Below are 26,395 nucleotides of genomic sequence, written 5' to 3'. Positions count from 1 at the left end.
TGAGATTTCTTGAATGTCGTTTCAATAGTGCTATAATTTTATAGCCAAAAAAACTGTTTTATTTTACCTTGGTTTATTTGGAAATATCTGAGGTCTCATTTTTTTAATGTGTTGTGGCTTATTGGAAGAATGTAAGACTTTGAAGTAGTGAAGTATAAAGTGTTGGTGGCACATCTCAAATCACCTTCCAACGTATTTCAACATGTTAGACTCTGTTTCTTGAATTGATAAGATTGTACTTCTCATTAATGTGTCCATTGTATACTACATCATTTAGATTGATATCCACTTCCAACAATTCATATTAGAATCAAAGCAAATTGTTTTTGGTGTTTCAATTTTTGTGGTAAGCTTCTGCATAATTCTGTATAATTTTACTGCATAATCCTTGGCAGCCAAAAAAACTATTTTATTTTACCAAAAAAAATGTTTTCTTACACAGCTTGAACAGTGGAAACAGTGTTCTTCAATTTCTCGATATCATCTTTAACACCGGTACCCCAAATGGATTTGATCTCTTTGAAAGTAGTAGAGCCCAATAATTCAATGATCTTTCATGCAATACCAAAACGAATTGCTTCGGCAATTCCTTCTTGGTCAATGAAAGAAAACAGAGGAAGATAGATCACAAGGAAGCTGAAAGCAGTAGTTGACCTTCTTTTTTTTATTTTATTTTTATTTTTATGGAAAGCAGTAGCTGAACTTGAAATACCAAACATGGGAGTAGGTATAGTTTGAAGTTGCACCAAAGCAACGTTTTGGCCTTTGAATAAGGGATGATTCTGTGTCACAAATAATCTTTTTAATTTTATTATAATATTGACAATAATAAGGTTATGCATTATGCCCGTAATTAATAAAAATAATGTTCATTGTTTAGTGTTCTATTATCTTTTTATAATTTTTAGATGAAAGCTAAATTTTAATTCTTTTATCAGTTACAGAGTAAATTGCATCCTATCTTAAATGATGCTAAAGCCCTACTTGATGTAATTTATTTTGCTGCAAAAGAAGGCATTAAGAATCCCAGAGCCTGTAGTAGAATAATGTATAGAGACCACAATCAGTTTCTCTCTGTTGTTAAAAAAAAAAAAAAAAAAAAAAAAAAAAAAAAAAAACCCAAAAGCAAGGAAAAGTAGGAAAAAGGTTCAAATTTTTAACAGTACCTTATATATTAGTGCTTGCCTTAAAGAATTTGGTAAATGTTCCTCTGTCCTGAAAATACAATTTTTGAAAGAATATGATGCCTTAACATAACATGAACCACGACCAGGGTAAAGAAAAATTAAAAATTAGAGATGGTAAACTTGCTACGTTTACAGACAGGTAAATAGCAAATTTCCCTTAATTTTAAGGAGGTTGGACGTAATACCTTATAACATGTGATATAGCCATGGTAGCATCATCAACTGTGACGCAAAAATTGTAAACAAGTTGCCCATTGCTCCTCATAATTACAAAATCTCCAAGTGTGTCCAAGTTCCAACTAACCTTCATTTCACTATCAAACAAAGTTAACATCCTACACAACTTGATTTAACATTATGTTATTAGATACATCCACTAGATTATTTACTTAAAGTTGATGGATGGCAGGGCAAAAGCCACCTGATAATTTGAAAAGCCCCAAAGAAAATGGAAAATTAAAAAAATAAAATATGCCAAAAAAAAAAAAAAACCGAATGAACACTAAACAGTCAAACATAATTTACAGGATTTAAGATTTATAGAGAAGGGTATATGAAAGGCTTCTATTCAAAAAAAAAAAAAAAAACCCAAAAAAAATAATTAAAAATAATTGCAAATAAATTCAACAATCACTCATCCATACAACAATCAAAACACTATAACTTACATAACAAAACAACAAAACAATACACCAAAAATAGCATAAAAATACACTCTCCACAATCACAAAAATGAGCATGCAACATGAATTACCGACAGATTTTTTGCTCGAAATAATTTCCAATGTTGGAAGACAATCACCAAAATTTTTAGGCAACATCAAAATCAGGTACACAACTTTAAATTCAAATCTCATGTTCGTTACTTTCACATGAACTCGCCACTTTTTCCCTACTAATCACAATCAACCACATCCAAAATTGTGACACAAAATATTGAAATCTTATTTTTTCTCTTTTTATTAACTTTTTACTATGACATAGTGTGCAATTCTATAGTCATCGTTATATTTCTAAAACAAAAAATATTTATAGTTTCATCAATCAAATATTGCAATTAAAAAAAAAAAAAAAAACAATTTATACACTCCCTAGGGGCCGAACAGATGCAGAGTTTTTCTTTATAGCTATGGCCCTTCACATTAAAGTTTCCTGGGTTAGACAGATGGTGTATTCCAAAGTCATGACATGAATGATGTTACATAGTCAACATGATGCAGAGATATATATATATATATATATATTTTTTTTTTTTTTCTTTCTCATTACAATGTTGATCCATATATCCCAAGTTTCAATTTTATCTTTTTATTAACTTTTTACTATGAAGTAGTGCGCAATTCTATAGTTATCATTATATTTCTAAATATATATATATATATATTTATATCTTCATCAATTAAATATTGCAATTAAAAAAAAAAAATTTACACTCCCTAGGGGCTGAATAGATGCAGAGTTTTTCTTTATGGCTATGGCCCTTCACATTAAAGTTTTCTACGTTACACAAATGGTGTATTCCAAAGTCATGACATGAATGATGTTACATAATCAGCGTGATGCGGATATCTATATATATATATATATATATATATAGATATTTTCTTTCTCATTACAATGTTGATCCATATATCCCAACTTTCAATTTTCTCTTTTTATTAACTTTTTATTGTGAAGTAGTGTGCAATTCTATAGTCATTGTTATATTTCTAAAAGAAAAAAATATTTATAACTTCATCAATCAAATATTGCAATTGTGATGATAATAATGTTCATGTATAATTCTTAGTATATGATTATTGTCATGTTTTGTCACCAATTCATTTTTTCTAACGCATTAGTTTCTTAATATGTCTTTTCGTTTTTTAAAAACAGCTGCAAGCATTTCAATCGGCTAACCAAAAGGAAAAAAGTTCTTCACCACATCAGTCTAACTAGACTACTCCAAAATCCATTATTCCTTTGAAACGATGAAGAAAAATTCATTCATCAATGCTTTAGGGTTGCAAACAAACAAGCACTATTTTGGGTCGAAGCTCACAAATATTTTGTACAAGATCAAACTAAAGTGGGAAAACAAATCCTTCTTCTAGCAAACATAGAAGGAGACAAAAATGCAAAGTACGGACTGGCAATTGCGTTGTTATGCGAATCAAATGATGAAGGAATACAATTACTATTGTCAATTCTAAACCAACCAGATGGAAAACAATTGCTGCAAAACTATCGACAAATCCTTCGACATACAGTTTTTGGAACAAACACATTTCGCATCCCAAAAATCAAGCATGCAAGAAAAATGAAGTGGCTCATTGGGATCATGAATGCCCTTACCCATATGGAAATGAAGAATTACATGTAACATGCTAAATGTGCTCAATTGACTTGGAAATGTACAAATTAGCCAACTGAGTTTGGTAGAAATTATGTTTCCAAAAAGCATAATACAATAAAATTTCCTCATCCTATTTATAATACTAATCTCTATCTTTAAAGGAATAGATCTTTTTATTATTATTAATATTTATTTAAAAACACTTGCAACAACTTAATTACAGTCCTCTAAAGTTTTCGCCTAGCATGACGCTAACTTCGAATTTATAAAATCCTTTCTATCTAATTTTAAGTTAATTAAATTTTACTAACTTAGGAAGACGGACGATCAGCTCTGGACTGACTACAAGGCCAACTATAGTTGTATCCTTTCCACATCTAATTCCAAGACAATACCTTCTATCATCATGAATCCTAAAATATATTGTTTATACATATATAATGCAGCTTAAGTAGTAATACATTCAAAAATATTTCAAATAATAACACGATCATAAAAAAAAATAACCACGCGCTACTCGCAGATCCGCGACTAGTTTATTATAATTTGGGATTACTATATTTTCAAATCACAAAAAAATTTAGGAGTGTGATGAAAAAATGATTTCATCACACATAATACTCATCACACCCCTAGTTTTTTTTTTTTTTATATTTAGTTTTGTTTTTGGATAAACATGGGGTATTTTTTTTAAGGAAAAAACTAGCAGCAACATGGGTTGTTTAACTTATTTTCCTATTTAAAAAAAAAAAAAAATAAATGTATAATTACTTTGAAGAAGTGGGTTAGTGGAAGAGTGTTCGTATTTTGTAGGCAATGTTATAGTGCAAGTTAGACATGTATTTTTACCAGACTATCTTTTAGTTTTGTCTTTACTTAAACCTAGGGATGTAGGTGTATTTTGGAATATAAAAAATTTGGTCCAAATAGAAAAATCCCCTTAAATAGTAGTACAAATATTTTATAACTACCCCCAATTCCCATAGATTTTTGCCACATTTATTATTTCCATTCCCCTCTCTTTTCTGTCACTAACTGAAAAATGACACAGCCAAAAAAAAAAAAAAAAAAACAAAGCCTTTCACTGTCATCTAGGGATGGCAATTTAGATCCGACCCGCGGATACCCGGCCCGATAAAGAATAGGGTCGGGTATGGGTTTAAAAAAAAAACCCGAAGCGGGTCCAGGTTTTATCAAAAAAATCCGAAACCTGACCCGGATAAGACCCGATTATATATATATATATATAATTACTAAATTACCCTCACATATATATAGTTAAAACCCTAAACTTTTCTATTCCTCTCCTCATTTTAGGCTTTCAACTCACACCTCCGCCTCTCCCTCTTCATCTCTCAACTCTCTCACACACACGGCCACAAGCCCACAACACACACGGCCACAAGCAGACTAAGTCCTCTGCCCCTCTCATCTTCCTCACGCCGCCGCGCATAGGCTCTCTACTCTCTTAACTCCGTTTCCTCCTCGCTGTCGCCGATCTCGAACTGTTGCACAGTCCTCTGCCTCTCTCATCTTCCTCGCCCATGGCCACAAGCGTGACACAGCCTCACTCCACCTCATTCTCCATTTTTTTTTTTTTGGGTTCAGTTCGCCTCAATCATGTGAGTTTATGTTTGTGTTTATGATTTCTGAAAGGGAAAAATGAAAATCATAGATCTGAAATTTGTGTTTGGTTTGTGATTTTGAAAGGGAAAATCGTAGATCTGAAATCTGTGTTTGTGATTTCTGTGTTTATGTTTGTGATTGTGTTTGTGTTCGTGATTTTGGGCCGAAAAATCATAAATCAAAATTTTTGTTTCTGATTTTAGGCTGGGCTGGTCATGAGGGACGGGGCCCACGGGGCCCGTGGGGGCGGGTCTGAGTCCCGGAAAAAAAATCCGTTTAGTAAACGGGCCAAGTCCGGGCCACGGGTCTTGGCCCGCGGGTCGGGTCCGGTATGAAAAAACCCGGCCCGAACCCGACCCGTTGCCATTCCTACTGTCATCTCTCCAACTTACTTGTCCAATTCAAACTCTTTTAACTAATCCGACCAACTCCAAGATCAGACATGTAATCAATATTGTCATTTCCCGTTGTCTTTGGAGTAAATGTACAATGACTAACTTGTGAGTTATTATAGAATTCCAACTTGTGTTCAGACTTAATTGTCTTCTTCAAGTTAACAAATCAAATTAGATATCTAGCACTAGCTAGCTAAGAGAACCACCACTAATTTGTGGACAAGCAAAACTCGTACCCCACTAGACAATGGCACCAACCTTATTTATCAAACTAGTCTAGATATCTATTATTTTGTGCAATTGATTGACTACATTAAAAATTCAGCCAAAAAAAAAAAGTATTGACTATATGAATAAAAATTTGAAACAGCAATTTTGAAAAAATATATATTGAAAAGAATAATCTGAGCGTACTTCAACAAAATTCGGCTTTTTTACAACAAAAATCAACAATGGCACTAACAAGAATCTAGAAGCAAGAAGTGAGTAGCACAAGCAAGAAGCCATGGCTGTTTCATATTGTTCTACTTTTCTTTATGTCAGTCACCAGTGGCAATCTTTCCACTGGCTCTGATACCATCTTCCCAGGCGAGTCTCTCTCTGGGAACCAAACCATAATATCCAAAGGTGGAGTTTTTGAACTGGGTTTCCTCACACCAGGTAACTCTCACAACTATTACATAGGCATATGGTACAAAGGATTACCAATACCAAATAAAACAGTGGTTTGGGTGGCCAACAGGAATCAACCTGTCTCTGACCCATCATCTTCAACATTACAGTGGTTTCAGGATGTTAACTTAGTCCTACTCACATCAAACAAGATTAGAGTTTGGTCTACAAATTCAACCTCTAGCTTGCCTAATTCTATTGTAGGTGTGCTTCTTGACAATGGAAATTTCATCTTAAGAAAAATTTTAGATTCCTCTAGCATAATGTGGTAGAGTTTTGATCACCCAACTAATACATGGCTGCCTGGTGCCAAGTTTGGATATAATAAAGTTACTAATGATAGTCAAATTCTAACTTCGTGGAGAAGTTATGAAAATCCAGCACGTGGGCTCTTCTCTGCTGAACTAGAACCAAAAGGTACAAGTTACTCGTTAAAATGGAATAGGTCTAATTTGTACTGGACTAGTGGGGAATGGTCAGGGAAGATTTTCAGCCTTCCGCCTGAAATAGACCTGAACCGTTATGTTAAAAATCTTACCTTTGTTTCAAATGAAAATGAGAGCTATTTTATATATTCTGCTGCATCCGATTTTGCACTTACTAGATCTGTGCTGGATGTAATTGTGCAGCTCACGTTATCTGTATGGTGGAAGGAACTCTAGCAATGGAATTTGGTTTGGATAAAACCAAAGAACCAGTGTGAGGTTTATGCTACCTCTGGTGCTTTTAGTAGCTGCAATGAGCAAAAATCCACTGTTTGTGCTTGTATACAAGGATTTGAACCAAGAAAATTAGATGAATGGAATTTGAAAGATCAATCAGGTGGCTGTGTGAGGAGAGCCCCATTACAATGCGATCACGGTGGAAATGATGCATTTTTGTTAATTCCCAACATGCTGTTTCCAGTGAATTCAATGGCATTAAGAGTCAACAACATCGAAGAATGCAAATCAGCATGCTTGAGAAACTGTTCATGCACTGCTTATGCTTATGATAATGGATGTTTTATTTGGATAGGAGAACTGGTCAATCTACAACAACTTTCATCTGAAAATAAGATTGGAAGAGAAATCCATGTCCGTGTTGCAGCACTTGAACTTTTGGGAAGTAAAGTGAAGACAGATAGAAAAACTATTTGGATTGTTGTTGGAGCAATTGCAGCAATTTTTCTCCTCTTTGGTATGGTATTAACAATAATATGGAGGAGACAATCTGCTCGCACATTTGAGGCAATGGATGATTCCTTGATGCTGTTCAACTACCATGAATTAAAAAAAGCTACAGAACTCTTGAAAAAACTTGGGAAGGGTGGTTTTGGTTCTGTTTTCAAGGGGACTTTACCCAATTCAACTGCCATAGCAGTGAAAAAACTAAGAAGTGTAAAGCAAGGTAAGAAGCAGTTTTGTGCAGAAGTGAGCATAGTTGGAACAATTCAGCAAACTATTCTTATTTGCCTTTGAGGTTTTTGCACAGAAGCTTCAAAATGGTTTATAGTCTATGATTACATGCCAAAAGGTTCTCTAGAGTCACATTTGTTTCAAAAGGGTTCCCAAATTTTGGATTGGAAGATAAGATATAATATTGCATTTGGAACTGCTAGAGGATTGGCTTACCTTCATGACGAGTGCAGAGACTGTATCATACATTGTGACATCAAGCCTGAAAACATTTTGTTGGATGCTGATTATAATCCAAAAGTGGTATATTTTGGCCTTGCAAAGCTTGTTGGTCGGGACTTCAGTCAGGTTCTTATCACTCATATTTTCCCAAAATTAGAAAGTTAACAAAAGGGTGTGGGGACTTTTCTGTGTGCGTGCAAGCGTTTAGTAAATGTATTTAAGAGCAACTTCTGATCATTTCATTTATAAGGCTAGCATTTTCTCCTATCAATTATAAGCTCAATGAACTATTTTATTGATGTAAGAAACAAGTCCTTTTGATAGAGAGTGGGTGAAGAGGGAAACGGGAAATTCGAAGTTCCTTGGTGCATTAATTGGATATATTAATTTATTGTTCTCCATAAACTTTTTGAGTGATTCTGTATATTGAGATGCTGTCTCCATTGACTCCTACTTAAAAAATAAAAAAAAATAAAAACTGTTGTTTCCAAACATATGTAATTGCTAATTCTCGACTATTTACATTATGAAGCACTACTGTCATGTGGTCCTGTGAATGGCAATTAATGTTTTCCACTGGTGTTAATCTCTATTTATTGACCCACTAACCTTGGATTTGAATTGAAAACATTTCATTAAATTCATTGTTAATTTGCTTGATATTGATGAATTTCCTCCGCTGGTTTGGAAGCTGCTTTTGTGTACTATTTGTTTGACATTATTTTCTGATCTTGTGCAATTCAGGTTGTAGTCTTCTACTTCCATGATGAATTTACCTGGTTGAAAGGTGCTGGCCTTTTCACAATCATGATTGGTGTTAGTTTATTCAATTGGTACAAGTAAGTCTTCAGTTTCAAGCAAAATATCATAATATTTCAAGTTTTTTTAAATCCCTTTTCATATCGCAAAATGAAACTAATAATCTACAAAAGACTGTCAAGATTTTTATCTTGGTTCATTTTGTCATTGTTGTTCTTTATTCATTCTTGGAATTTAGGATTTTCAACATTAAATTGTTGTTAATTTGCCCAATCAATATATATATAAAAGCAGAGACCTCATGTAAGAGTGCAAGAGGTCTTGTCATGTGGCACTCTAATATTTCATTTAGCCTTTTTTACCTCTTTTCATCAAGTTTTTTTTTTACCGTTACCTAATAGATCATAGTAACTTATTTTTACTATCATATAAATTTAACATTTTTTACCTTTTTTTATTAAGTATTTTTTATTGTTACTCAATAGATCATAGTAACTTCTTTTTACTATTATATCTAATATGAGCTGTTCTTGACAATTAGACCAATTAGACCAAAAGCTATTCACTACAAAATGGATTACCTTTTAAAAGTAGACCAAACTTTATGAAAAACTCAAGCTCAATTATTACCTTATATGTTATGACCAAAGTTTGACCATTTCCATGTGCAAATCAAAGCAAAAACTCTTACCCTCTTACCCTATTACCTTATATGTTATGACCAAAGTTTGACTATTTACTCTCTACTTCTAGAAAATCTCATTCTCATGAAATTATGTCTCCATTTTTCCCCAATTTCAATTCAATTTACTTTTGTCTATCAATAATGTTCTATGCAATTTATGCAAACAAATTCTTTATTATTGACCAGTGTAACAAAAATATATATAAATCTTGAGATCTCTGATATTGTTGAAATAATTGATAAGTGCATATTTCTAAAATTTATAATAACAATAAGTCTAATAAATAGCATATACTATCTCACAAAATGCCATTAACTTAATATTTTCTTAAAAAAATTCAATGATAGGAATGGTAAAAAACATGATCCTATACAAGAAATACCAAAAATACATGCAAACAATTTTCATAAGAGGATTAATCTTTAAATAATATGAAGACAATAGTAAAGATAAAATGCTTTGAATAAGATCCTATGAAACAGATTTGTTAATTATTTCAAATTATACTCATCATTTACGTAAAAATAATAATAATACATCTTATTATTTATATTAAAAAAATAATATATATTAATTTCAAAATTCATTGCAAGATGTGAACTGTTAGAATATTGCAACAATAAGTAACACTGATACAACAATGGGTTGGTATTACATTTTGTGCGTACTTTGTGAAAGGAATGTCAAACCATAAGCAGGATCATTTTGGTGTGCAAAATGTGAAACAAAAACAAATCTTTCTATCCTAAAGTTAAAGGCATTTACATTAACTACATACTCTCCAAATATTTATAATATATTTATCTCACTGTAACTACTATATATATATACACACACATAATTGCAAATTACTTCAGATACAAGATTCAAATTGAAGTTTTTGATGCAATTGACAAAACAAATTTTGTGATATTTGATTGAGATGCAGAGAAAATTCTAAATAAATCTACAAGAAATCTTGCTGAAAATAAATTGAGGTACAACTTATTTAAATTATTGTAAAACTATTGATATTGGAGAAGGAATCCCACGTGATTTGACAACAAAAATTAGGAAAAAAATGGATTTTCCTACTTCATTTGAATGAATTCAATCTAAAACAAAAACAAAACAAAAAAAAAAAAAATTTAATGAAGCTTTTTATTACATCACATAATAAAAATCAATAATATAGAATGAATTAATATGCTTTTATCAACTTTTATTATACAATATTACTTCAAAGTTGTTTTAATTATTGCTCATTACTTGAACAAAATAATTATAATAGATATATGTGTGCAATTTATAATTGTTACTTTTTATGATGAACTTATTACTAACAAAGTTTTATAATAAATATGCTATAATATATGTATAATATTTTCTAAAATCAAATTTACATAAAACATTACAACATTATCCGTGCATCACACGGTCAATTTACTAGTTTGTTGGGTAATAGTAACAAAATCCTTTGAGTTTTTCACTCAAAAAAAAAAAAATCCTTTGAGTTTCCAATGGAGTTTTCTAGGGTTCAATCCCCCTTCTCCAACTATGGAATTATATAAAAAAAAAAAAAAAAAAAAATTCTTGGAATTTCCATTTTCTGACATGCCTAGTGGCATTGGGAAATTTAGAAATGGGATTGTGTTTTTATATGCATTTATTTCTAAAGTGTCTTGCTTGTACTTTACCATATTGCTGTGCTTAAATTTCATGTTTGCATTTCAATATGTGTGTGTGTGTGTGTGTGTGTGTGTGTGTGTGTGTGTGTGTGTGTGTGTGTGTGTGTGTGTGTGTGTGTGTGTATATATATATAGAGAGAGAGAGAGAGAGAGAGAGAGAGAGAGAGAGAGAGAGAGAGAGAGAGAGAGCGCTAAATTATAGTCACTTGAAATATTCTGGGTAGGTTGCAAGGTTTAGGACCACCTTGTCTATCTATTCAACCTCTCCCCTGACTTTGCTATATACACAACTGTAGGAACCAAGTATAAGACTTCTGGGCCTTAGATCACTTGGGCTCACAATTTATTTGTAGTGGGCTTAAGGATTTCCTACAATGGGTCGTTCTCGGCAGAGAGACTCAAAGCAACACTCAGTTGATACTCTCTCCTTGACTGTTTTCTCTCAATTTTTCTGAACCCTTTCTTCTCCCAACTTTCTTCTATTTATAGCCAAGGTTAGTGGGGAGATTATGATTACAGCCACCGTTAGTGTTACTGAAGGTCCAATATTATTTGATTAAAGTGGATGTTTAGGTGAGAGGGCGGTGCTGCATTTATGATCTTGGAACTTGGTTTCATCTTGACTGATTATGTTCGGCAACTCAGTTTCCTGTGCATATCACATTTTCCCAGGAACGGTTCATATACTTGACCGGGAACGTTTGACCGATCACCTCTTGGAACTCAATGCCCTACACTTATCTGTACATTAAGGAAGCTTCAAGAAGGGCGCAGGATAACTGGACCTTTCTGCTGGGCCTGCGCCCAAGGCCGGTATGGGACTGGGCCCAGGGCCTGTATGGGCCTGGGATCTCGGTGCCGTACAATTGGGACTGGACCCAGGGCCTGTATGGGCCTGGGATCTCGGTGCCGTACAATAGCCCCCACTTGATTCATACTCGGTCGCCGAGAAGAATCAAGGAGCTGCCTGGGCCTTTTGACCTCGGGAATCTTCTAGCCTGGGACTTATGACTGTTACTTCTTATTAATATTCATCTCAAAAGACGTGCCGTTTCGCAGCGCCAGGCGCAGTCGTCATTATTGCCTGACGGTTTGTGAACCGAAGCGGCGCGCGAATCGGTTACGCTTGGCATTCGTTGGGTCGCTCGTAAACTGTGCCCATTTATTGCTTGATTAAGCGTTTCTTCTTCCCCCATTTCTTTTTGGCTCTATAAATAGTCCCCCTCTGAACACCATTCCATTTTTCCTTCGCCTCTGATCTTTAGTGCTTACTCTCTACCGACCACATTTCTGTGCGCTTGCTTGCCCAGTGTTCTTTTCCTCCTTAGAACCCAAAGTAAGTTTTTCTTCCCCTTCCTGTTCCTTCAGCTTTATTTCTTTGAGTTCACTTTTGTAGTTTTAGGCGTTATAGATGGGTTACTCTTACCTTCTAGAATCCCCGGCTGCTTTGGCCACCTTTAGGAATAAATTTAATATTCCCGATGACGTGGATGTGGCTTACTGCCATGAGAGTGATATTGAACTCCACCGAGGGTAGGGTACAGCCTTCTTTCCTTTGATGTCCATTTTAGAAGGTGGGGCCAGGTTCCCCGTAGATCCCCCCTTGATAAACACACTCACTTACTATGGGCTGTGCCCTGACCAGCTTCCCCCCAATTTTTACCGGGTAGTTAGTTGTGTCAGTAAGTTGAACCACACCTTTAACTTACAGTTAGACCACCATGACATTAACCAAATGTATAGCCTCTGTGGGAGTAAAGCCACCAATTATTACCTAAAGACAAGAGATGCTCGGGTACGCCTGATATCATGCCTACCTGATTCGAACAGGAACTCCGCCGGGGAGTTCGTTAGGGTGCGCGGCAATTGGTTTGCCGGGGATATCCCTTGCCCCCTTACACAGCGTGAAGTGGGTTCGTACCATCCCCTTCATATAATTGCTTTCCTCCACCTCTTCTTTTCTTCTTATTAGAGTAAAAAAATTTTATTGTTAGAGACTAATGCGTCACCTGTTCTTTTGCAGACGGCAAAGTGTTTGTTCAGGAACTCAGAGCCGTCCACGCCAAGGATTTAAACTTCGTCCTCCGTTCCGAGATATACGTGCATTGGGACGGACAACTCCGGGCCTCGCACTTGATCCTCGGAGTGGAGCCGGTTTATTCTACTTGGCAGCCTTTCAAGCAGGCACTGATAGTTGACAGCCCCCTGCTATCATATATAGACGTCCGGTACGTAAACTTTTTGCCGCCGAAGCTTACAACCGGGGAAGCGAGGGAATTTGGTCGGCGGTTTACTTGCTCGGACGAGCTAGCCCCTTTGCGAGACGAATCCGCAGAACAAGCATCCCGGCGCCTCAGGGAGATAGCCCACGAAGCCATACAGCAAGAAGACCAAGCGCAAGAGCAGCCCATTCCCGAGAATCCAGCCGCCGTGCCTCAACAATAAGTGATAGAAGCGGCTGTCTTGCTAGTTGAAGCTATCCAACCTAGTGGAAGGATGGTATCAAGGAAGGTGATGACAATAGAACGGTTCGTGCCCGGTGCCCGGCAACCCAATCAGCCCCCGCCTTCCCAGGGCCGGGGTCAAGTGCCTCAGCCCCCACCCTCCTCGCAGGCCGGACGTGCCCGAAAGAAACAAAAAGTTACCGATCAACCTTCCACGGGCTCGGGAGATGCCGCTGTCCAGACTCCTCCCCGACCAACAGGTGGAATCGTTATCCGCGAGCCGCCAATCGAAGCTGGCACGGGGGGCGCGTCCTCCTCCCAAGTGGCTCCAGCGTGGAAGCCAAAGTTCCTTTTGGACGGCAAGCCATTGCCCTCAACCGCCTGTGTTCGGATGTGGGAGAAGGGCGAGGGCGGCCGTATTGCCCAAACTTTGGCTGAAGCTCTCCTACTTCCCGAGGACATGCATGCTTTTGAGGAGGGATCCGAGGAGTCTGTGGGGCGCCGGTTAGAGTGGCACGCCATTGCGGTAATTCTTTTGTCTATCTACTCCTTCATATAGATTTCCTTTTGCTTCTTTTCTAACCTTTGTGCTTGCTAGGCCGCTCAAATGGCTCACATTGTGGCTGCCCGGGCACGTGAGTTTGCCGAGGAAAACGAGCGCGAGAAGGGGGCGCGGGAGTCAGCAGTTAAAACGGCTAAGGAAAAGCTGAAAGCTGCTGAGTCTGCTGAGAAGAAGGCTGCTGCTGCGGAGAAGAACTGGGCATTGGCCGAAAGAGGTATGCGGAGCTCCTGACCAAGCAGAATGAGACGGAGGTCAAATTAGCCGAAGCCATCAGCCTTAACACTTCCAACGCCGAGGAGATAGCCGACCTCAGGGCAGGCTTGGCGGCCGCGGAGCAAAAGTGGTACGACGTAGGTTTTGCTGATGCCGAAAATTCCGCAGAGCCGGTGGTGGCTCGGGCTCGGAATATGGGTTTTGAGGCCGGGTGGTTTGCCGCTCTCCAAGCAATGGGAGTTCCTGAAGATTCACAGCTGAGAGACCCCGGCCAAATTCTATTTTCGAACCCTGTACCTGCCGTCCAGGACGCCCCGGTTGCTATTGACGAGGAGGAGACGGCCAGTATGAGGGAGCTGGTTGAGCAAATTGATGCTCACGCCGAGCCCGAGGAAATGGAGGCCACCAGCATCCCGACTGTGCAGGAGCTTCTCGGTGAGGACCCGCCTTTCCCCCTGACCGTTCAGCAGGAAATGACACCGCCGACCCAACCTCCCAGCTGATTTTACTTTTATTTACTAGCTTATTTTTAATTTGTTGGTTTTATTTGCCTATGTCACCGGGATGTGGTGACTGAACAATTGCCTTAATTGGTTGGTTTTATTTGCCTACGTCACCGGGATGTGGTGACTGAACAATTGCCTTAATTTGTTGGTTTTATTTGCCTACGTCACCGAGATGTGGTGACTGAACAATTGCCTTTATTTGTTTAATTAGTAGACCGTTTTCTTTTCCCGTTTCAATTTGTTGAATGAATTTATATCTATTTGTGTGTTTTGCTTGAATCATACCAGTGCTATGGCCGCTTAATAGAATGGTACCCCCGAAAACCTGTTGTGCGGCGCTTTGGGTAATTTGAGAGCGCTAATGGACTTAGTATTTATAAAAGGGTTAGGTTTTCATCAGGCTTTAGTTTAACCGAGAATCGTGTTTTCGTCCTTAGAGTATTCGCTTGTAAGGTTTCTACCTGTTCGGAGATTTGAGTTTAACCGAGAATCAGGTTTCTGTCCTTAGAGATTTGTTTGTAAGGTTTTCACCTGCTCGGCGATTTTGATCGAGCCAAGGGTCAGGTTTCTGTCCTTAGAGATTTATTTGTAAGGTTTCCACCTGCTCGGCGATTTTGATCGAGCCGAGGGTCAGGTTTCTGTCCTTAGAGATTTATTTGCAAGGTTTCCACCTGCTCGGCGATTTTGATCGAGCCGAGGGTCAGGTTTCTATCCTTAGAGATTTATTTGTAAGGTTTCCACCTGCTCGGCGATTTTGATCGAGCCGAGGGTCAGGTTTCTGTCCTTAGAGATTTATTTGCAAGGTTTCCACCTGCTCAGCGATTTTGATCGAGTCGAGGGTCAGGTTTCTGTCCTTAGAGATTTGTTTGTAAGGTTTCTACCTGCTCGGCGATTTTGATCGAGCCGAGGGTCAGGTTTCTGTCCTTAGAGATTTATTTGCAAGGTTTCCACCTGCTCGGCGATTTTGATCAAGCCGAGGGTCAGGTTTCTGTCCTTAGAGATTTATTTGCAATTCTCTTGGTGTGCAGTTACGGAGTCAAAAACAGCATATACAAAAAAAGTTCATCATGCTCTTAATTTCAATGGAATACAAGTTCTGGCTTACACCGATGATTATGCGTAGAATTTCTTCAAGTTGTTGGCGTTCCATGGCCGGGGAGCGGCCTCTCGTCAAGGTCTTCCAAGTAGTAGGCCCATGCACCCGCGATGGCTGTGACTCTGTATGGTCCCTTCCAACTCTGAGCAAGCTTCCCTGCAACCATGTCCCACATGTTCCCCACTACCATTCTTAACACTAGTTCCCCGGCACTGAATTCCCTCCCCTTTACATTTCGGTTGTATCTTTGGGCCAGCTTCTGCTGATACTCGGCGAGTCGTACGGTCGCGGCCTCCCTGCATTCTTTTAGCCAATCCAAATGTTCCATCATCAGGTCGGCGTTTTGGACGGGGTCAAACCCGGCGACCCGTGCACTGCATAAGCTCACCTCGGTTGGTATCACTGCTTCTGCTCCGTATGTCAGAGAAAACGGGGTTTCCCCCGTGGATCTCCTAGGGGTCGTGCGGTAAGCCCACAATACGCTGGGTAGCTCCTCTGCCCATCTTCCTTTCGCCCCATCCAACCTTCTCTTGAGCCCGTTCAGTATAGTCTTGTTTACTGCTTCAGCTTGGCCGTTGCTTTGTGGGTATGCCGGGGTTGAATACTTGTTCTTGATGCCGAGCTTGCTGCAGAAGGTCCGAAAAGCATTACTGTCGAACTGTAGCCCATTGTCTGTTACTAACGAATTCGGCACCCCAAACCTTGTAACTATGTTTTTCCATACAAACTTTTTCACGTCAGTATCCCGTATATTAGCCAAGGCTTCAGCTTCAGCCCACTTTGTGAAGTAATCTACAGCCACCAATACAAAACGGCGGTTCCCCGTTGCTCGGGGGAATGGCCCGAGGATGTCAAGCCCCCATTGTGCGAACGGCCACGGGCTGCTGACAGGATTTAGACGTCCTGCAGGCTGATGGATCATTGGGGCGTGCTTTTGACACTGTTCGCAGCTCCGAACGTATTCAGCGGCATCCTTCTGCATCTGTGGCCACCAAAAACCCTATGTCATCGCTTTGTGTGCTAAAGATCGTCCCCCTGCATGCCCGCCATACACTCCCTTATGCAGCTCGGTCAGGAGCTCTCTTACTTTTTCGGGATGTAGGCACAAGAGGTAAGGGCCTGCGAAGGACCTTCGGTACAATTTTCGGTCCGAAGACAACCAGTATCGGGGAGCCATCCCGCGAATCTTGTTGGCCTCGGCCTCATCCTCTGGAACTTTATCTTCTGCAAGGAAGTCTATGATTGGGTTCATCCAACATGGACCGGCCACTGCTACCTGCGCTACCTCTACTCCGGCTTGGTTGGGGACACTCTTCACACAAATGCTTGGCTCCCTTATAAGTTCTATCGTGATAAGCCGCGGCGCGTCCTCGGTGGTCGATGAGGCTAACGTGGCAAGGGAGTCAGCGTGCTTGTTTTGGGATCGCGCTACCTGGGATATCTTTACCGATGTAAACTGACCGATAATCTGTTTTGCCGCACTCAGATAAGCTTTCATTCGAGGGTCCCGAGCCTCGAAGTCTCTAGTGATTTGATAAACAACCAGCCGAGAGTCCGAGTGAATCTCTACATCACTTGCGCCCAGATGCAATACGGTCCTCAACCCGGCCAGTAGGGCCTCATACTCAGCTTCATTGTTCGAGGCTTTGAACCCCAATCTGAAGGAGTGTTCCAGTCGTATACCCTCAGGGGTGATTATGACAATACCAGCCCTGGCCCCCATAGCATTTGATGCGCTGTCCATAAATACCCTCCACGGGCGAACCTCTACACTACAGATTACCTTGCCTTCGTTCTTGGGTGTGAACTCTGCGATGAAATCAGCGAGAACCTGTCCCTTCACCGAGCTTCTAGGTCGGTATCTTATGTCAAACGATCCCAATCGAGTCCCCCATTTGACAATCCGACCCGTGAAGTCAGATCTCTTTAATAGTGACTGCAATGGATACTCGGTGAGGACGAACACCGTGTGTGCCTGGAAGTAATGTGGCAGCTTCCTCGTGGCGTGCACCAGGGCTAAAACTAACTTTTCAAGGGGCAGGTACCTTGCCTCGGCATCTACTAAGGTTTTGCTCATGTAATACACTGGCATTTGTACTCCCCGGTCACTCAGCAACACAGCACTTACGGCATGTTCGGTGACTGCAAGGTACATAAACAGATCCTCCCCGGGCTTCGGGGCTGTCAACCTCGGCGCCTTTGCCAAGTATTCCTTTAGCTCTCGAAAAGCCTCATCACAGCTCTCGTCCCATCGAAACCCCTTCCACTTTTTCAGAAGTTGATAAAACGGCCGGCAGCGATCAGCAAACTTGGAGATAAATCGATTCAGGGCGGCTAACATTCCAGTGAGCACTTGCACTTCTTTAGGATTGCTTGGTGGTTTGAGGCGGTTCACGGCCTCTATTTGATCGGGGTTAGCTTCTATTCCCCGAGTAGAGATCAAATATCCCAGGAACTTACCAGCCCCCACTCCGAAAGTGCACTTCTCGGCATTCAGGCGCAATTTGTGCTGACGTAGTATCTCGAATACTCCCCGGAGGTCTTCGGTGTGCTATAATTCGATTCTGCTTTTTACCACTATGTTGTTGATATAAACTTCAACCGTACATCCAATTTTTTCTCGGAACATTCTCGTCATCATTCGCTGATACGTGGCTCCGGCATTCTTCAATCCAAACGGCATGACCTCGTAGTGATAGTTTGCATTCGGGGAGATAAACGCTGTCTTTTCTCGGTCCTCGGGTGCCAAGGCAATCTGGTGGTAGCCCTGGAAGGCGTCTAGGAAGCTCATCCTCGAGTGCCCGTATGTTGCATCTACCAACTGATCAATCTTGGGCATCGGGAACGGGTCCTTGGGACATGCCTTGTTCAAGTCTGTGAAGTCCACACAAACTCTCCATTTGCCGTTCTTCTTCTTCACTACGACAGTGTTTGCCAACCACTTCGGGAAGAATATCTCCTTTATGACTCCGGCCTCCTTCAGCCGCTGGACCTCCAGGTTTACTGCATCGACGTGCTCTTTTGACGCTCTTCTCGGTTTCTGCTTCTTCGGGGGGAATAATGGATCCACGTTGAGTCTGTGGACAATGAACTCGGGATCTACGCCGGGCACTTCATACGGGTTCCATGCGAAAACATCTACGTTCTGCAACAGGAACAACAACATCTCTACCCTTTCCCAGTCATTCATGCTTGTACCTATTTGGAAATATCTGTCAGTATCTGGAAGAATTCTTACCTTCAGCACCTCCTCGGCAACGTCCGCCCCAGTTCCCCCTGGGGTTTCTGTAATTGCTATGAAGTCTCTTTCTCGGCATGCTCAGCTTGACCGAGCTGTTCCTTTTCCCATCTGACCGCAGCGACAAGGCACTGCCTCGCCACCTGTTGGCTCCCCCTTACCTCGGCAACTCCATACTCAGCAAGAAATTTTACTTTCACGTGAAGGGTGGACGGAACAGCCTCCATGGCGTGAATCCACGGCCTTCCCAGGATTACGGTGTATGGCGAGAACGATCGGACTACTATGAACGTGACCATAACTCCCTTGCCTTCCATGTCCACTGGGAGAGAAATTTGCCCCTCGGGAATTACAACTCTTACAACTCTCCCGTCAAACGAGACCAACGGCGTATCATACTTAGCCAAATCCTGGGTCTTTAACCCGAGCCCTTCAAAGAGGTCTGGGTACATGACGTCAGCCCCACTACCTTGATCAATCATCACCCTCTTCACCAGGAATCCGCCTATCCGAGCTGTTACTACCAACGCATCATCATGAGGTTGGATCGTCCCCTCCAAGTCTTCCTCGTCAAAAGAGATTGTCAGCCGTCCAACTTTCTTTTTCTTCTTGGATGATTCTTCCCCCGCGCATGCCACTGTCAATACCCTTTTTGCCGCTGCTGCTCTTCTTGGTGCGGCATGGATGACTTCGATTACCTCCAAGGGTGGTGGAAGGGGGTTCCTTTTCTGTTGGGCGCCCTGCCCGGCTTCTCGGTCAGCTGAATCTGCTACAAACTCTTTCAGGTACCCTGCCTTCACTAGCTGTCCGAGATGATCTTTTAATACCCGACACTGCTCGGTGGTGTATCCCTTGTCTCTGTGATAGGTGCAGTATAGGCTTTGGTTCCTTCGAGATGGGTCGCCCCCCATTTTGTTTGGCCACCTGAAGAATGGCTCGTTCTTGATCTGTTCCAAGATTTTGTGCATGGGCTCTTTAAACGCCACATTAACCCCTTCGATTTGTACCTCTGGTTCCTGCGTTCTGAATTCTCTTTTCGGTTTAGTCGGCAAAATGCTTTGCCGAGATTTCCCCACTAAAGGGGCTTTCCCCCTGCTCTGCAGCCGGTCATCCTCCAGGCGTTTGTACTCCTTTATGCGTCTCATCAGTTGCCTCATATCCTCGGGGGGTCTTCTCGTCAGCGACTCCCGTAATTCAGAATCTTCGGGGAGCCCCATCCTGAAGGTACTTGCTGCAATTTTCTCGTTTTCTCCACCAATCTCGTTGTAGAGTTCCCAGTATCGGCTGGCATAACTCCGAAGGGTTTTCCCGACCCTCATTTTCATGGAAAGTAGTGCGTCAACTGGCTGTTGCACTCGGCTGCAGGTCATGAACCTGCTGCCGAACTCTTGAATCAGCTCGGCGAAGCTGTGTATAGAACCTTTCCGCAACCCATTGAACCACCTCAGTGCTGTAGAGCCGAGACTAGATGGGAATACCTTACACATCAACGCGTCATTGTGCGCATGCAAAGACATCATGTGGATGTAATGGCTAACATGCTCCACGGGGTCTATCCTCCCTTCATACGAATTGAACGGCGGTCGTGTGAATCTGCTCAGCATTGGGGCCCGTTCAATTTCATCGGAGAATGGTGAGCGGGCCGCCATCCACAAGGCTTGGCTCATGGCGTCCATGGCGGCATTGTGGTGCAGTCGTTCCTCCGGCGATTCTGATCCTTGATCATCGTAACCATGCGACCGTGAACGGTTCCGCCGATGACATGGTTCCCGTGGTTGCCGGTGTGACTCTTGGGAACGCGATCGGTCTCGGGATCGTTGTGTACCAGATCGGCTCGAGCCTTCGCCCTGATTTCTCCTTTGCTGGGGGTTGCGATTCCTTTCATATCACCGACCCCTTGCTTCCAGCTCTAAATCCATTACCAGTCTGCGTAACCACTCCAGCTCTCGGTCTCTATCATCATACTGCCGATGCGCCGAGACGCCTGAAACCGTCCGGTGTGTCTGAGCCGACCCTTCTCCCAATCCGGACCTCTCCTCCCCTCTTGGGTGCTCCCTATCTTCCCGCCGTTTCTGCCTTCTCTCCCTCCACGTTGATCCCCGAGAAGATCCTATGGAGCCGCTCGGCGCACGCTCTCCTAAATGCTCCTCAGACATTCCTGTCGTTTGAGTCTCAGTCGAACCACGGTTTCGTAGGAGGGCCTCACGGTGGGCGCCAATTGTAGGAACCAAGTATAAGACTTCTGGGCCTTAGATCACTTGGGCTCACAATTTATTTGTAGTGGGCTTGAGGATTTCCTACAATGAGTCGTTCTCGACAGAGAGACTCAAAGCAACACTCAGTTGATACTCTCTCCTTGACTGTTTTCTCTCAATTTTTCTGAACCCTTTCTTCTCCCAACTTTCTTCTATTTATAGCCAAGGTTAGTGGGGAGATTATTATTACAGCCACCGTTAGTGCTACTGAAGGTCCAATATTATTTGATTAAAGTGGATGTTTAGGTGAGAGGGCGGTGCTGCATTTATGATCTTGGAACTTGGTTTCATCTTGACCGATTATGTTCGGCAACTCAGTTTCCTGTGCATATCACATTTTCCCGGGAACGGTTCATATACTTGACCGGAAACGTTTGACCGATCACCTCTTGGAACTCAATGCCCTACACTTGTCTGTACATTAAGGAAGCTTCAAGAAGGGTGTAGGATAACTGGACCTTTCTGTTGGGCCTGCGCCCAAGGCCGGTATGGGACTGGGCCCAGGGCCTATATGGGCCTGGGATCTTGATGCCATACAATTGGGACTGGGCCCAGGGCCTGTATGGGCCTGGGATCTCGGTGCCGTACAACAACACTTTCACATGAAATCCTAAGTGTTAGGTTGTTATGGGTTGTTATTGGTGTGGACAAAAAATAATTTCAGTAGTAGGTTCAAACCAATAACGAGTAACCGCTTATGATTTGTGGTGAAAGTGTTGTAAAATGTTGTGGACGTAGCATTTCTCTTTCTTAAAAAAGAGAAATCATGCCTCACCATGTGCTACATGCTTAGGCATGAATGGAGTTTGAATTTTGGGTTAAAATGACGGAATACCATATTTGGCAGAAATTACTAGTGTTTAACCACTATTTGAGTAATAAAGTGATTGTTTTGAAACTCGAGTTTGTGTAACTTGAGTTTCATACAAAATAGCCACTAAGTATGCCGTGTTACTCAAGTTTCATAAAAAATTGCTATCAAGTTACACGGCAAACTTGATGGCTATTTTGTATGGAACTCGAGTTACATGGCAAACTCGAGTTTCAAAATAGTGGTAGATCACTATTATTTCACAAACACTGATAGAACACTAATAATTTTTGCCAAAAATGGTATTTGGCCATTTTGCCCCAAAATTTTGTGCTTCATTGCTTTGCACTTGTAGCATCTGTAGTGTGTTGAGATAAGAGATTCGGAAAACTCTAGCTTGTTTGAAATGATGAGGATTGAAATGCAGGGCTTTACTATCTCATATTCTAAAAGGTGCTTGTTTGGATGACTAGATTTGCAATTGGGAATTTACATGGGTAGTTGCAAATTTGACATGCACCAAATATAAAACCTTTATGAACCAGTTCCCTCTACACAATATTTCTGCAATTATCAAATCCATCTCCAGAATCATTGAAGACCTGAGAACAAGCAAATACCTATTCATCAAATGTTGGTCTTTATAATAATTTAGGGGATTGAGCATTCTAGTCAGCACTGGCTACAGGGTCCTCTCATAAGACCTTAAGGAGCTGAATACCTTGAAACTATCATTGTCATTCTTTAGGCAGACATCAACTTGTATCTGATGCCGCAGCTGCACATTGTCAACCCTTCGATTCTTCCTTCTGGGATGACTCAATTGTCACTGAGTTGAATCGACCCATATCTCCGCGGTCAATCTTCCACATTTTTTTCATGTTATGACAGTTCTCACGCTTAGTGAAGCAGTGGCAAAAACACATTTGTCCAGAAATAGTGATCTGTTTGCTTGATCAATAGCAGCAACTGTTCAGCTTATTAAGGGGAAGATTCATGAAAAAATGATTTTCGTGTGATTTTGAATAATAGCTGAAGGTTTATGACATAAGCTTTATATTATTATTATTATTTTTTAAAAAGAAAAGGCTTACTCTAGGTAGAACTTGAAAAAAAAAAAAAAGGCCTTTGTCTTAATTGGGTGGTTTTTATTGATTTATTTATTTTTTCCCCAATATAAGGAAGTGTGTCCTAGCTTTCAGGGAGACTATTTCACTCCCTATCCATGCGATACCCTGAAAATCCATGGATTGATAGTGTGGTGGATTAAGATTGGAACTTTAGTGATTACTACACATCCTTTTAAGTCCATTGAGCCCACCACCCAAGTGTTTCTAAATGGATGCTATGTTCTTAGGTGTGCACCAGGATGTTCTACTTTGGGGAGTTGTTGCACTCTTCTAATAAAACTTACTCTATCTTTGGGATGTGATATCTTTTCAATATGAGGCTTGTCACAGTTTTTGAAACTGTTATGAATTTGCAGGGCTTTTATGAGTGCCCCTAATATTCCTTCCATTTTAGTAGTTGAAACTTTCTTCAAGAGAGCTGTATCTGAGTAGTTAGTGGTAGCATATTTCAAAGTGAAATGTTCGATTGGTATGTCATTTGGGAAATACCATGTTATTGAAAAGTCGACACAGCAAGCCTGAATCTTGAGCTCTTAACTCTTTGTGACCCCTTGGGTACATGCCTAACTTGCCATTTAATTAAAAAAAAAAAATGTTATCAGACACTGTTTTTGTTATAGGATTTAAAATATAAAATATTTTTATGCCAGTGATAGAAGAATCCAAATCCCACAGTACTCATGCACTCGTGGAGTCATCAGTGGCACTCTGATTGGAGTGATAAGTTCTGGTTTGACCAGCCAATTGTAAAATGTTGGCTCTTCACTTGTGCACTTTTGTTTCTGTATGTTTGGTCGTTATCTAAATCTAAGCATTTATAGACATAATCCCATAGGTTGTAAAATGTAGGAAGAGCTGAACTTTATCATTATTCTTTTTAAAGAAAATTAAAATGTCTAGACCATGAGAACTTATCACATGCCTTTTATTCTAGCTTATTCATCCTTGTCTGCTTCTTTGTTGATCAATTTATGTTATTTATTTATTAGATACCAAAAGCTGAAGAAGGGTAAAAACAGTGAAGATGACAGTGTGGGACCACTCACTACAAATGTTTCTGCCAAGTATGTGATTATTGAGGAGGATGAACATGATGAAGGTGCTTGAGAGCCTTAGCAATCACATTGCCTGTATTCGAAGTAAGCCGCTCACTATATCCTTGTTAAATGATTTTCATTGCAAATTTGTCCATGTATGTTTCATTTCCATTTAGCTTTTAATTGCTTGTGGGATCGAGTACGTGGCGCCAAATTCACCTAGTTGATAATGATGGTTTTAAATTTATTCTTTCACTTGTAACCTTCTCACAAAAATGGATCTGGAAACATTGTACTTTAAACTTCTAGCTGTTCCTACCTTTACTTGTTTTTGTCAAATATAATCTGAAAATCATTGTGCATTAGCTGTGGGCGAATCTAATCCTGTTCTGGAGAGGTGTACAAATGGAGGAACTTTTCTAAGGAATATTATTCTAATATATCTTGTTTATTTTTATTCAATCTTTTTGAACCTATGATACCTGTCCTATCTAGTTAAAGAGTCTTTGTTTTGATTTTGATAGTTATCTGCTTGACGGTTCAAAGTTTGATAGCCTTGTCTTGGATGATTAGGATGTACAGAAGTCATCACTGGCTGTGATGCTTAGCGTAGCTGAAATTATTGTTGAGTCTTTTAATCGTTTCATTATCTACTGTTAGTAGGATACATCAAATCATATTAAAGATTCCCATAGTTTTGGTGGTAGGGTCTGTTGGATGCGAGGTGTACCACAAACCTGGGTTCAATACCCGAGTGCATGAGTGTGGTCATCACCTATGTTTGATTTTGACGGCTGAGCATCAAAAAAGAAAATAATGTTTTTTAATGCATATTGTTGAATGTTGTGTGTGGACATGGATCATATTTCATCTTCGAGTATTGGTTTTTATTCTACCTTACAGAAAATCATGTAATGATTTCTAAGCAAAAATGACACACTGGGCTCTACTTCGTATTTTACTTGCAAGCTAACATATTGATAGGGTATTGCTATGTAGTTGATTCAACTAGACATCATAAATGTGGTAAATTTACACAGGGAAAGTTGATACTCATGCTCTCTTTCAGGTGAAGCTTGTATGAAACACCAGTTTAGTTAGTTTCAGCTTCACAGTATATATGAATTCCTATGCTCTTCGAGCTTTTGATCTTGTAGTCTGTACTTCCTCTTTTGGGTTGGCGGTAAAAATTGGATGTCTTCCTGCTCTAATAGGAGTCAAGTTAACAATTTGTCAACGTCAACTGCTTACATGCAATCAACAGATTTTGAATGGTAAGTTTCCTTGAGCTTCCAGTTAATGGCAATACATATGCTGTGTTAGAAAGTATGCATTTGGATGTGTCAAAGATTGTCGATAGTTCAGCTTTGGGCATTATGTTTCTTCTTCTCCTTAAGATAAAAGGATTTACATTGCAACAGGAAGCTATAAAGATTGAGTACCATTTTGTGTCTTTTGTTTTGTTTTGTTTTTTCCTTCCCGCCAGTCGTTCATTATGTTAGATGGCGGCTTCATTTTCTTGGATGTAAATAGTAATTGTAATGAGATATGGTTTATTCCGGAAGAAACAGTTTCTCATAAAATATTCAAGTGTTAATTTTTAACATGCTGTTCTTAATACTACTGACTGTAATATCATTAGTAATGGATACATTGTCTTTGCAGGTTGGAGCTAGAGGTTAAGTCGCTTTTGTTTGAGGCCCATGGCTTGTCCTCATGTTTTCTTTACCATCAAATTTTCATTTAGATTGATGTGTTAGTAAGAATCATGATTAATTTCCCTCCATTTTGTAACTATCGAATTATTTATATAAAAAAAAAAAAAAAAATTGTAGAAGGAAAGTTTATTACCATGAAATAAATTGGTATTACATACCTTTGAAGAAATGTATTCATTAAACAGCAAAATATTGATTTTGAAGTCATATAAACAAATAATATTACGAACAAATTGGTGCCATTGGCAAAAGAGTGCAGAAAATATTTTGAAATGCTCTTTTAAGTGATTAACACTATATAATCCCTATTTGCTATAATGAATTCATCAATTTTGCCTTATTGACTAAATATATTTTTGGTAAGCGAGGACATTGGAATGGAAGCACTCTATTTATTATCTTATTTTCCACAAACTTGTGACTTTGGTATCACTTTTTA

General features: G+C 40.0%; 1 long non-coding RNA gene and 1 pseudogene across 1 annotated transcript; both read left to right on the top strand.

Annotated features, from left to right (window-relative positions):
* The first annotated feature begins 1,298 nt into the window (after positions 1-1,298).
* LOC115956905 lies at positions 1,299-8,247 on the top strand (annotated as a pseudogene).
* A 339-nt stretch (positions 8,248-8,586) lies between these two features.
* LOC115955309 lies at positions 8,587-26,011 on the top strand. The gene is made up of 4 exons (XR_004084091.1): positions 8,587-8,673; positions 24,191-24,340; positions 25,308-25,512; positions 25,904-26,011. It is a non-coding gene; the product is annotated as an uncharacterized LOC115955309 (long non-coding RNA).
* Positions 26,012-26,395: the final 384 nt, after the last annotated feature.

This window comes from Quercus lobata, chromosome 8 (assembly GCF_001633185.2).
Source record: "Quercus lobata isolate SW786 chromosome 8, ValleyOak3.0 Primary Assembly, whole genome shotgun sequence".
Classification (NCBI taxonomy): Eukaryota; Viridiplantae; Streptophyta; class Magnoliopsida; order Fagales; family Fagaceae; genus Quercus; species Quercus lobata.
The sequence above is the reverse complement of the archived record's forward strand: the minus strand, read 5'-3'. Positions and strand labels throughout refer to the sequence as shown.